General features: G+C 37.8%; 1 protein-coding gene across 10 annotated transcripts in view; it reads right to left on the reverse strand.

Moving 5' to 3' along the window:
* Positions 1-12,413, reverse strand: part of Bbx (BBX high mobility group box domain containing) — a 232,217-nt gene that overhangs the window by 121,507 nt on the left and 98,297 nt on the right. The gene's annotated exons all lie outside the window — the stretch shown is intronic.

Here is a 12,413-nt window from a genome sequence, read left to right on the forward strand (position 1 = left end):
CCCTGCAGAGATTACTCCCATACTCTCCTTGATGCCCTTCCAATTGAATTTCAAATGCACATTTTAAACTCATACAAGAAACTTGGCTAAAACCACCTAGATTTCTATATAGCATTAATCATACATCTCTTTAACATACAAACAACGCAACATTTATATAATTATTTGTCAGCTTTAAAAATGTCTTCAATTGCATGTGAGGGCAACCTATAAGATTCCCCCAAGAAGAAAGGACAAGCCTGTGTCTTTTCCACTGTACTTTATTGTCCCAAGGTATCACCAACTGTGCTCTAAGCAGTAGTCACTATATAAATGCTGATTGACTTACTACAGTGGAACAATTCGCCTCTGGTATTTCTCAATATCCCAGGGAATCCTCCACATCTATAACATGCTGGAGAAGATATCATCTGCTAGAGGCTTGGGGTCTTCCTGAGGGTGCCTGGGATAAGAAAAACAGAGAAAGACCAGAGACAGTCAGGAGAAACACAGAGAGAGGAAGCATGGAGATTACCAGAGGATAGAGACAGAGCTGAAAGTTAGTCAGAGTTGCAGGGATTAAGCAGCCAAAGAAAGTCAGAGACAGAGAAGACTGCAACTGTAACTTGGGTTTTGGTTTGGAGTCTACATTTGTGGTACTACAAACAAAGCAACAGTCCCCTAGTGATGTTAAATGAGGCTTCCCTGAACATTTACCTTCACCCAGCAATATTCACCTTCACCAGTTTCACACACAATCTTCACAGCGATCTAGCTTCAAACAAGGAAATAATGTTTTCCAAATTTTGAATGTGAAGGCCAGTGAAGAAATGTGAGTTGCCCAAGGTCACAATCAAATGAATAACTAGAGCACCAAATCTGATTCCAAAATCAAGTATTTTCCTGATATCCTGTGTTGTTCCTATTTATAATGCATATTATACAAATCCAATATTTTGTTAAATAAAATTCAAATTCTACCCAATTTAAGGTAATTTTTTTCTATCCTACAGGAAAATGAATAAAGTATGTTACTAAGAATAAAAAAACGGAAAAAAAGTACATTAGGATGATAGAAAATTTAGCAAAATTGAGTGAAGTAACCAGATCAAATCTAAATTTTTTTAAAAAGCTGGAATTCATTCATTTGCCTTTACAGTTTTGAAATTTCAAGGTCTTAATTAATGACCCAACATATTTCAGCTGACCAAATGAAATAACATGCTACACTTCAGTGAATTCTCTGAGGCAAACATGTGCTAAATGTCTCAAAGTTGCACCTAACCATCTACACTGAGGTACCACTTCAGACTATGTCATGGGCAAATGTTCACACTCTTTTAGCCATCAGTATTTCCTCATGAACAATATTTACACTTTTTTAAATAACCATACCATTTGAGAATCAGTCATTAAAATTCCCAGAAAAGCTCTATCAAAACAAGTGTGAAGCACATTATTGGATTTTACAAGACAATTTACAAAAAAATAAAAAAATACTTCTATTCAGAAGTGTACCAATATATGTTTTCTATCCTGTTCAGCAATGTTTAAAACAGAAAATTTCAAACAGGGCAAAAGTATAGTACTTCTCTGCCCTCTAGTGACTGGCTAGATTTTACTAATTCCATGCTGCTTTTTCTAATTCAGTTTTGGGTAATACTTTGAGAATACTTTTCAAACTATCGGATAGCAGCTTTTCATCCTTTAAGTACTGAGAGAAGACTCTTGATCAATTTTTAATATATGGTTTGTGGAATAAACACAATATAGGAAAGAAAATGAGAGGAAAAAAACTTCACTGAAATAGCTTACAACCTACCTGGTACTACAACCTATCTGGTTTTAAAAACAGGGAGGTTTTCTGATCCTTGCACTTTTATGCATTTTATTTGGAAAAACCAAGGAATTCTAGTTAGTACTCATGTTAAAATGTTTTTGAATTTCATAACTATGAATTCTAAAATCCTATTCTTTTGAAGCCCAGAGTATGAAGATAGAAGGTGCTGTATATGCCCCACAGAGGAGAAGATTTCTCTATTAATTGTAATAAGCAAACTTGCAGAAACACTTAAGGATGCCAAGGAAGACAGTCACTAGACAGTGATTGACCCTGGAACTTTCTGTTACAGTAAAATGATCCTTTGAGTTCTATTACTGTGTCATGAGGAACCAATGCATTTCTGTTCTCTCTGAAACCAGTGTACCAGTTCTGTGTCTACGCATGTTTGCTAAAAGCACACATTGCCTGCTCGTAGAATGTAAACAGATAAGTTAACATGTAAAGGATGATCTCCAGGCGGTGTGATGTGATTAGGACCCCAGCAACCAAGTTGGTAGAACCTGAATCCCTGCTCTGTTTCCAATCAGCAGTGTAAACTGGGACAGATAAACTTGCTATGCCTCACTTCCTGCCTCTAAAAGAATGGGAAGAAGAAGAGGCACTGAAAAGTCTTACAGGCTGACTGGGATTCAGCTCCACTGTTATAGTGGTCATCACAACTTAAATGATTTGCAGATATTTGTTCACCTCTTAGCTTGCCACAGTGTGATGCACGAATGCTCTTGCAGCACTTGGGAAGCAAAGCCAAGAGGATTTCAAATTTAAGCCTTTGCTAGGTTACACAGCAAGTCCTTCTCTTACAAAACACCATGGTAACAAGATCAACAACAACAACAATAACATAGGTGATGGCATACAGCAACTTACTGAGTTAGTCTGCAATAACAAATGCCAGCATGATCACTGGAGCAGATAAAGGGTCAGTACATTCCTCCAAGCTGACAGATAACAGAAGGCAACACTGAGGCCATGTGCTTCCAATCTGGGGCAAATGGTGTCATCAAAGATGGTAAAACTGCCAGTTTTATGATGTCAAACATATCATAAAATTTTAAGAGCATATAGAGAACATAGTCTTTATAAGTCAAAGAGACAAGCCTAGAGAGATGGCTCAGCAGGTAAGAACAATGACTGTTCTTCCAGAGGGCCTGATTTCAATTCTCAGCAACCACATGGTGGCTCACAACCATCTGTAATGGTATCTGACACCCTTTTCTGGTGTGTCTAAAGAGAGTGACAGTGTATTTAAATAAATAAATAAATCCTTTTTTAAAAAGTCAAAGAAACTAGACTTAAATTTCAGTTTTGTATCTTAAGTAGTGTAATAGCTCAAACAATAAACTTAAGTTTCCTGAGTTTTTCAGTTCTTTAATATATTAAATAGGAAAAATAAATATCTATATTTGTAATTGTCACTGTAAAAACTACAATGAAAAATTATAAGCGCATATATATATATGACTTTAATTCTAATATTCTTTTTTTAAGATTTATTTTTATTTTTATTTTGTGTGTATGAGTACACTGTAGCTGTACAGATGGCTGTGAGCCATCATGTATGTGGCTGCTGGGAATTGAACTCAGGACCTCTGCTGGCCCCACTTGCTCTGGCCCTGCTCGCTCCGGTTGTAGTTCACTGTAGCTGTCTTCAGATGCACCAGAAGAGGGTGTTGGATCTCATTACAGGTGGTTGTGAGCCACCATGTGGTTGCTGGGATCTGAACTCAGGACCTTCAGAAGAGCAGTCAGTGCTCTTACCTGCTGAGCCATCTTGCCAGCCCCTAGTTCTAGTATTCTTGTCACATAGCCAGGCAGATCTCCCTGAGTTCAAGGCCAGCCTGGTCTACATAGGGCATTCCAGGTCATCCACGACTACACAGGGAGACCTTGGATCAAGTAATAACAACAATTATATATATACATATATGTAACAAAATAATATACATACACACACATCCATATGTACACAGAGAACATTGCATATAAAGTGAAAATAAAAGTTGCAGTTTTCATCCTTACTGTTAATAACTGGAACGCATATTTTATGTTCTTACCACACTTTCTGCAGACCAAAACAAGTGCCTCCTTATTTGCCTCAGAGCCCAGAAATTGCATATACAGGTGAAGAATTTTCAAAAGGATTTGTATTAAGAGTAGACTTTACGTAAAGTGTTACAGTGCTTGATGTAAAAGAAAAGCTGGCAACATCAGGGAGCTCATTATTCACCTCCTTGAGATGCCAATTATAACAATGTAAGTCCTGTGGGTGAAGTATTTGGGAAGTATGCTTACTGATGACATTATAAAGAAAGTCACCTCAGTGCATGTGAGGAAATGATATTAGCACCTGGATAAGCCTTGATTTGAAACAGTCGAAGGCAGCTTCCAAGAAAAAGATGATGAAAGTACCTATATAGAAGATGCCTTCTGGTTTCCCTGAGAGCGAATGTCTAAGTACTTACAGATTAGTCACACAACAACACTACCTTCTCGAGTTGATGAAAACTTTTCTCCAAACTTATTTATCCATAGATTGCTAACTTAAACACTTTAGTGTTTCTATTTCTCTCCGTAATCATCACTACTCAGTTAAACTGCCTTTCCTAGCAGTACACTGTTTCCTGCAGTAGATAACTTTGCTTTCCTTTATAAACAAATAGATCTTGCATACAGATAGTCTCCACTTTTACCAGTTTTCAAAGCTCCAGCCTTATTTTCCCTTATGCTTCAGGTTCATTTGAAATCTCTCCCAAGCTCTCATCTCAAACTTAAAATTATTCTCACATCTACAGTCCCAGCACTCAGGAGCCTCATGCAGGCAAATCATGAGTTCAAGGCTAGACTGGGTTACACTGAGAGACTTTGTCTCAAAACAACAACAATTAAACTTCTACCCTAAACACAGCCTCCTGGCTATCTTCTCTCCACTTCCAATGCAATCTATGCAGAATACCAGCTCTCCTTCCACACCAGCTTCTGCTGCTGTCACAGTTCCACAAACACCAGCAATTAGCAGCTATCCGAACAATCACAGCTACATTTTTTAAAAATGTATCTTTGACTTATTTTCTGCCTTTCATTATTTCCATTTTCTCTTATCATCCCTTTACACCCTCAAAAAAAGTTCTGTCTATAGCCAAGCTCTATAGGTTACTGATTTTACTTTCTTTTCTTTTCTTTTCTTTTCTTTTTTGTTTTGTTGTTTTTGTTTGTTTGTTTTTTGAGACAAGGTTTCTCTGTGTAGCCCTGGCTGTTCTGGAACTCACTCTGTAGACCAGGCTGGCCTCGAACTCAAAAATCTGCCTGCCTCTGCCTCCCAAGTGCTGGGATTAAAGGCAAGCGCCACCACTGCCTGATTAATTTTACTTTCATTCAGGAGCTAGAGATCTGGGATTCCGAGTTGAGAAATGGCGAAGGTTAACTTTCAATAACTAAATACACTCACACATACTCCCCCCGGGGGGCACTCACAATGAGAGAGGGGGAAGGAGGAGGAAGAGAGACTGAAGTAAATAGTAGCAACCATTAAATGTTTCAGAACAGCTTCACTGATGAGATCCTTAAAGCTAAATGTCAAGCTGGATGTAGCTCAGTGATACAGGGTTTGAATAACAATACACAAAGCCCTAGGCTTCATCCCGGGAACTACAGAACATCCCCTCCACAACCAATTACTCATTAACTTCTAACCCATGGGTTGGAAAAGGCTTACTTGATCTGGGTATTTCAACTTATATCCAAGCTCTAACCTTCATAATCAGACAGTGTAATTTACAACTGTTAGAACAAATTTCTTAACAAAGACAACACTAAAGTCCCCTGAAACCAATTTTTCCAGTCCTTTTATTCTTTTCCTTTCTAGCCAAACCCACTGGCTCAAAACTATTCAGTGGTTTATCTAGCTTTAGAGGAGAAAAACCGTAAACTTACCCTGACACTCTTAAGACCTCTTGCTTCTGGTATTTCACTGACGTCTCCCGTTTTAGCTTCACCCAATATCCTATCCAACTGACACAAGGCATCTATTTTAACTTTCTAAGCTTCTCTTTATTTCCTTGTGTTAGTCAGACCTTTTATCATGACAAGGACCTAAGGGGAAAAAAACAGGCCAACAGGAAGCACTGACTCTAGGCCTAAGGTTTCTGAGGTCACCTCTCTCCACAGCGTCAAGCCTGAAGCAGTGGCAGAGGCTTAGAGTCTGCTTGCCTCAGGGTAGACAGGAAGGACAGAGGAAAAAAGCTAGGGTTACGATACAGTCCCCAAGGAGAGGCCCTCAGTGATCTACTTCCTTCACCTACATCCTATGTCCCAAGGTTTCCAGAACCTTCCAGGGACCACACCTTTAACACACGAGCCTGCATTGCCCATTATAAGCTAAAATGATAAAAATTCATCTGTAAATACTTCTCTAAGATCTCTAAGTGGAACTCGGGTCTGGCCTCAGTACTGACCGGCTGAAGTGGGCTTGTTTAGTTTGGGGTTCTTCTGACAACTACCCTAAAGCTCAGAAACAAAACACAAAAATCAGGCCCACATAATGATAAGAAATCACTGTTTCTACCTATGCTTAATAATTTCAAGCATCAGCAGTGATCATTATGCAGCTGGCAACTGAGAGGACTATGTGCATGTGTATAGGCAGGTCTGCTCACATGTGTGTATATGTTGAAGCCAGAAGCTTCAATATCCAGTGTTGCTTGCTCCTCAGTAGCCATAGGGCCACTCACCATCCTGAAGCTTCACTGACTAGGCCAGCTTGCTGGGCTAGTGAACATTAGGAATGACTGTCTCTGCCCCCTCCATGCTGGAATGACCTGTGTACATCAAACAAACTCAGGTCCTTACACTTCTAGGCCATCTATACAGGCTCGAGCAAGGACATTTATTTATAAGCATTAAAAAGGAAATAATCGCTGGGCAGTGGTGGCGCATGCCTTTAATCCCAGCACTTGGGAGGCAGAGGCACGCGGATTTCTGAGTTCGAGATCAGCCTGGTCTACAGAGTGAGTTGCAAAACAGCCAAGGCTACACAGGGGGAAACCCTGTCTCGAAACACACACACACACACACACACACACACAAATAATCTAAAGCATATTTTAGAGGCACTTTGGAACCCAAATGTAGAAAATAGTCTATCACAAAAAAAATAATTAAAACTCATTTAAAAAAGAACTGACTGGATCATCTTTTCTAGTGTAACAGCCTTATCAGAAAATGTATTTCATGGTCTCTAAACAGTGAACTGGTCTCAAAGTGAATAAAGAAATGCAGTCCCTGCTAACACAGGTATCCAGGTGGTAGTAAATATCCTGGATATAATCCAGGAAACTAGAAATGGGCTCAAGAGGCTGGAATGAAGGAAGCCTATGGAAGGAAGCTGGGGAAGACCAGAGAGCTAGGTCAGTCTGTGGATACTTGGTGAGAAAGTATAGCAGGAAAGGAAGGGGTGGAAACCAACCAAAGGAAGCACGTACAAAGCACCATTTAGATACCTATTACTTTTTTAAACTAATTGAACAATACAAAAATATATTGCCTTAAAAACGAAAGCAGCAGACCCTGTAAACTTTATCGTCCTTTTTACCAAATAAACGGAAAGATAGCCTCCTGTGCCCTTCCTTACAACTGGTCAATAAGGTAACTGCTATAGAAAGCGCTCCGGCATTACTGGGGTTGACCGTGATGGCTGATACTAAACCCTTCTCTACTGATTCCTCTATAGTATACCTACTTGATGATCTGTAACACCAATGGTGCTGAAAGCAGAGTTGGTATTCAAAAACAGTATGGAAGACATTGTCAGAGTATCGCACACATGACATATGGGTGATACCTAGCTACGCAGAGGAGCTTAAATAACTCAGCATAGAGTTCTTACATAATACAGATTTTACTGTCTCTTTTATTTGATAATTAGCATAGCAGATCTATAAGGACACTGCTCACCACATAATAGTAGCTAAGCTCTAAACAGAAGCCAATTCCTCTACATACGGCTGACTCTGATGAAATCTTGTTTGTTTCCAGGTGTCTGCAACAATGCTATCTCAGTGTTAGGTAGACTAATTAGGTAGCTATATAATTCACCTGCCTTTAAAGATAGTGATATAGTTGGAGAGGCACAACTGCACGTTAAACTCGAGGAGTTACAGAAGCCAATATAAAGTCAATACACAATACTGTTAACTATCATCTTTATAGATCAGATAAAAGGTTGATCTCTGGTCAACCTTTCTGGCATATGACCCAAAGTAAACTAATTAATATATTACATATATTAATATTGCAACTATCACATGTTCCACTTGCCAGGTCACAGTGAAGTCAGAGAATAATCTGTTAGGAGGCTAACATAGTATAGCAAACACTTGTTGATTAAGCGTTCATGAAAAATGAGCCAAGGTGTCTGCTATTCATCTTAAGTTTTCAGAGCCTCAAACATTTAATGATTATAGAGCTAACTGCAAACTTAAAGGCAAATACAAAAACCTTTAAAGAAAACTCCTTCGTGAATTCAACAGGAAGTACTAAATATTTAAGTATAAAATAACTAACCTGTATTTAAATATAATATAGTACCAAATTTAATGAAATGAAGCATTAAGAAGAATGTGAATTTGGATGGCACTAGCTTGCCAATGTTTCTAGAGCAACTTCCATGCTGCAGGGACTGTCTTCAGGTTAGAGTAGCATAGCCATGTAGATTTCCTAAGTTTAAGCCTCACAACTGATTGAAGAGTTCCTGCATGTGTATAGTCACATACACAAAATTGATATGAGAATAATATAGTGCTCAGTTAATGCAGTACACATTTCATATTAAAATGCACATGGATTCTGAGATAGAAATGTTACAATTTTCATCTTGCTATAGCTAGGATCTAGAGTGTACACTAAAGACCCACCGGAAAAGGCTTCCTGCCCCCAGTGTGGCACTAATGAAAGGCTGAAGAACTTGTGGGTGTCAGGAAAGAAGTTAAATCATGGGGGAATGCTCTTCAAAAGACTTCCCAAAGAAAGCCTCCCCCCACTCCACTGTCTCTCCCCCTCTCTTTCCTTCTCTCCTCCCTCTGTTTTCAAGTTTGAATCATTTCAGAAATAAATAGCTTTTGGGGAAACTAAAATCAAAATTAGAAGAAAAAGTTTAAAATCCTCCTTAACCAATTAAACTAATATCTACAGAATAAGATGATGACTCAGTTTATCCTGTAGTTTATAAATATAGAAATAAACTGATAAATTTTCAAATTAAAGTTATTTTTCATGGAAAGCATTTAAGTCAACAGTTTTCTTGCTTTTTGATTATGTTTTGTTTCAGGCAGATGTCAAATCAACAGCAACTCAAATTATTCTGAGAACACAGAATATATACACAAGCATGTAAAGAAAACACACCACCAACAACAAAATGAGTACTTAATGTACTTGATGTACTTAACAGAAAAGTGCACTATCATACAGTAAACATCAGCACACTCAGTGAATGGCGTCTAGGCACTTGGGCTTAGTAGTATGTAGTATAATTGCTTGTTGGATACTGATATAAAATCATTTTGTTGTTGTTGGTGGTGGTGGTTGGTTGGTTTTTTTATATGCTTGTATATATATATATTGTGTCCTCAGAATAATTTGAGTCTCTGTTGATCTGACATCTGCCTGAAACGAAATATACTTGAAGACTTCAAACAACTGTTATTTAACTATTGCCTTAGTTTTTATGCAAAGTTTCTCAAGGTCCATGTACTGAATATGTGCTCCTCAGGTACAGTGCTGTTTGCAGGGGCTGGGGAATCTTTATGGGACACGGCCTAGCTGTGAATCACTCTCCCTCTCTGTAACCTGCTCCAGTGAGATGATGTGGCCTGTGCAGCCCAGATGCCATGCCCTCCCTATCATGATGGAACCAAAACGGACCTCTTCTCCTTAAGCAGCTTCTAGACAGCACTTTCTCACAGTGAGGAGAAAAACCAGTAATACAGCTGTCTTCAGGAAAGAGGGGGAAGGAGGAGAATAGGGAGTAAAAGCAGGTGGAGTCATGTGACTTAAGGCTCTTTGACTTCTATTGCATTACTTCACATACACAATTTAATTTCTTTTCTGTTTATCTCAACCTGGAATATATGCCAACTTGCTGAATATATGCCAACAAAGCAAAAGAATGCTACCTTGAAAAGGAATGTGAATTTAGCTTGACAAGAGAGTAAACGCAAACATAATTCTCTTGTTCTTCAACCTAATTTTCCAATATCTATTGCTATTCCTTGATAGCAGGAAATATACAAGAAATTAATTTTATAGTGATATAACTCCTCTATTATATTTATTCTGGTTCTCTGTTTTTCAAGTTCTTAGATTTGATATCTTCACGTATAGGAACCACATTTTCATATTCAATCAATTCATGGTATAAAAATAAATCCAGCAACTTAAAATACCTCCTATTTCAATGGTCCCAAAGCTGTTTTTAGACTCTTCACTATAATTAACCATATTTCTTATTTATGGATTAAATAACTTAGAAACCTTTTGTTTCCAATTCATTCTTTGGTATAGAAAACAGCTTCCTCCAGTTTGTGTTCTTCACCTCTAAATTATTCTTGAAACTGACTTTAAGAATCCAAAGGCATTTGGGTATAATCATATCTGGTAAAATTATTACACTGGAAAAAGCATTCATTTTCTTTTTCTCTTTGTAAAGTAACAGTATGAATAAAGTTCTGTTCAGAAAGAAGAGATGGTGCATACCTTTAGTCTCTGCACTTCGGAAGCTGAGGCAGGAAGATGATCAATTCAAGATCACCCTAGGCTATATATTTGAATCCTTTACTCAAAAAGTTTATTAACTTGCCAAACTTAGGTGAAAAGCTTACAAGCCTATTTCCCCTTTCTTAATCCTCCAGACATTCCAGTCTGCAGCAGTACTTGGTCATTTACAAACTAATTATTAAACAATAATATAAGTTGTCTGTGAATGTAAGAAAGTTCTGAGGTTCAAATATAAAAGAACGAGTTAGGAATCATGGCAGTTCCCCATTAAAATTTTTCAGAGACAGCATTCCACATAACAAGTGGATTTGTGCTCGGACAATTTTATTTTAAACATGTGCACCTGCTGGAGGACTTCCTGGAATTTTAAACCTATGTAGACTCTGTCTTACTAAAGAAGAGCAGTAGATGGTATTGTGGACATACAGTCACAACTTATACTGCCCCTCCTGATCAGACTTTCTTCACGTAGGCCACTCCCAGACTAATGAAGAGCATGAGCAGATATAGAAGCATAAATAAAAAAAGGAAAATAATTTTCACAGTAACATGCCATGAAAATGTAGAATAAGAGCAGCACTCACAGGTCCAAGCATTGGATTGCTTTGTGTGTGTGTGGGGGGGGGGGGTATTTGAGAGGACTAGGAGGTGTGGCTTTCTTGAGAAGCGTTACTGGGGATGGATGGGCTTTGATGCTTCAGAAGCCCTTGCCAAGTCCACAGTCACTCTCTCCCTGCTGCCTGGGATCCACATGTAGAATTCCCAACTGCTCCAGTGCCAAATCTACCTGTGTGCCAACCATGCTCTCTGTCATGAGAAACAACTCAGCCTCTAAAACTGTAAGCAAGTCCCAACTAAATTGCTGTGGTCATGGCTTCTCTTCACAGCAATAGAACACTAACACACTTGATAATGAAATATAACTTTGCCTATACTTTTTCTCAGATTCAAGAGGCCCTGGAATCCATTTGTCAATTCCTAGATCACTTTTGACTTTTTATGTCAGCTTCTGTTTCTTATTACTGTATTTAAGATGGTTGCATAAATAAAAATGTAAACAGAACTAGAATGTAAATAATAAAATATAAATATAAATAAACTAGAAGAACATCTTCAATTAAAATTTCATCTTCAACAACTTGAATTTCTGTCTATTTCTCTTTGGAGTCAGTGTAACATATTTTCTTTGCAATAATTAGTTCATCACTCAGAAATCACAAGTCACATGGCTACCTAGTAAAATCTGTTATGAAATGGCCCGTTTATGACTGTTTCTGAACAGGTAAAATGAATGAAGTACCCTGCCTTATTTTCTATAGATGTACTCGTATGTATCGACTCAGAATACTGCCACAAAATTTAATTTTCTTTAGACCTCCCTATATTCTTTTGTTTAGCAATTAAGAACACACAGGATATTTTCCAATGAACTCTTGAATACCTCATACTCCATTCTGCTGACTCAGTAAAAGTATACTTATATTCAGATTGGCCTTCTTAATGCCAGAATTTGTACCTCTAATAAATGTGGCCTTAAAAGATGGTATAATGTGGTGTAAAAACAGTGACAAAAGCCTATTCTTATTCACACTGAAACTTTGTTAGTGCTTAAATGAGCTTATAGTAAATATATATTAAACCAAATTATATGTTTTACTAGCAGTTCAATGCTAGACAATAACACTCAAAAGAAGGTTAGAAGTGATAAGAGCAATGTCCAATAATATACTTCTTCAAACAGAAAAAAAAGAGATGCAGTTATTCTAGTCATATTAATTTAACTGGGACATTAAAAAAAGCTTCTTTCTTTTTTTTTTTTTTT

The sequence above is a fragment of the Mastomys coucha genome, unplaced genomic scaffold (assembly GCF_008632895.1).
Source record: "Mastomys coucha isolate ucsf_1 unplaced genomic scaffold, UCSF_Mcou_1 pScaffold12, whole genome shotgun sequence".
Lineage (NCBI taxonomy): Eukaryota > Metazoa > Chordata > Mammalia > Rodentia > Muridae > Mastomys > Mastomys coucha.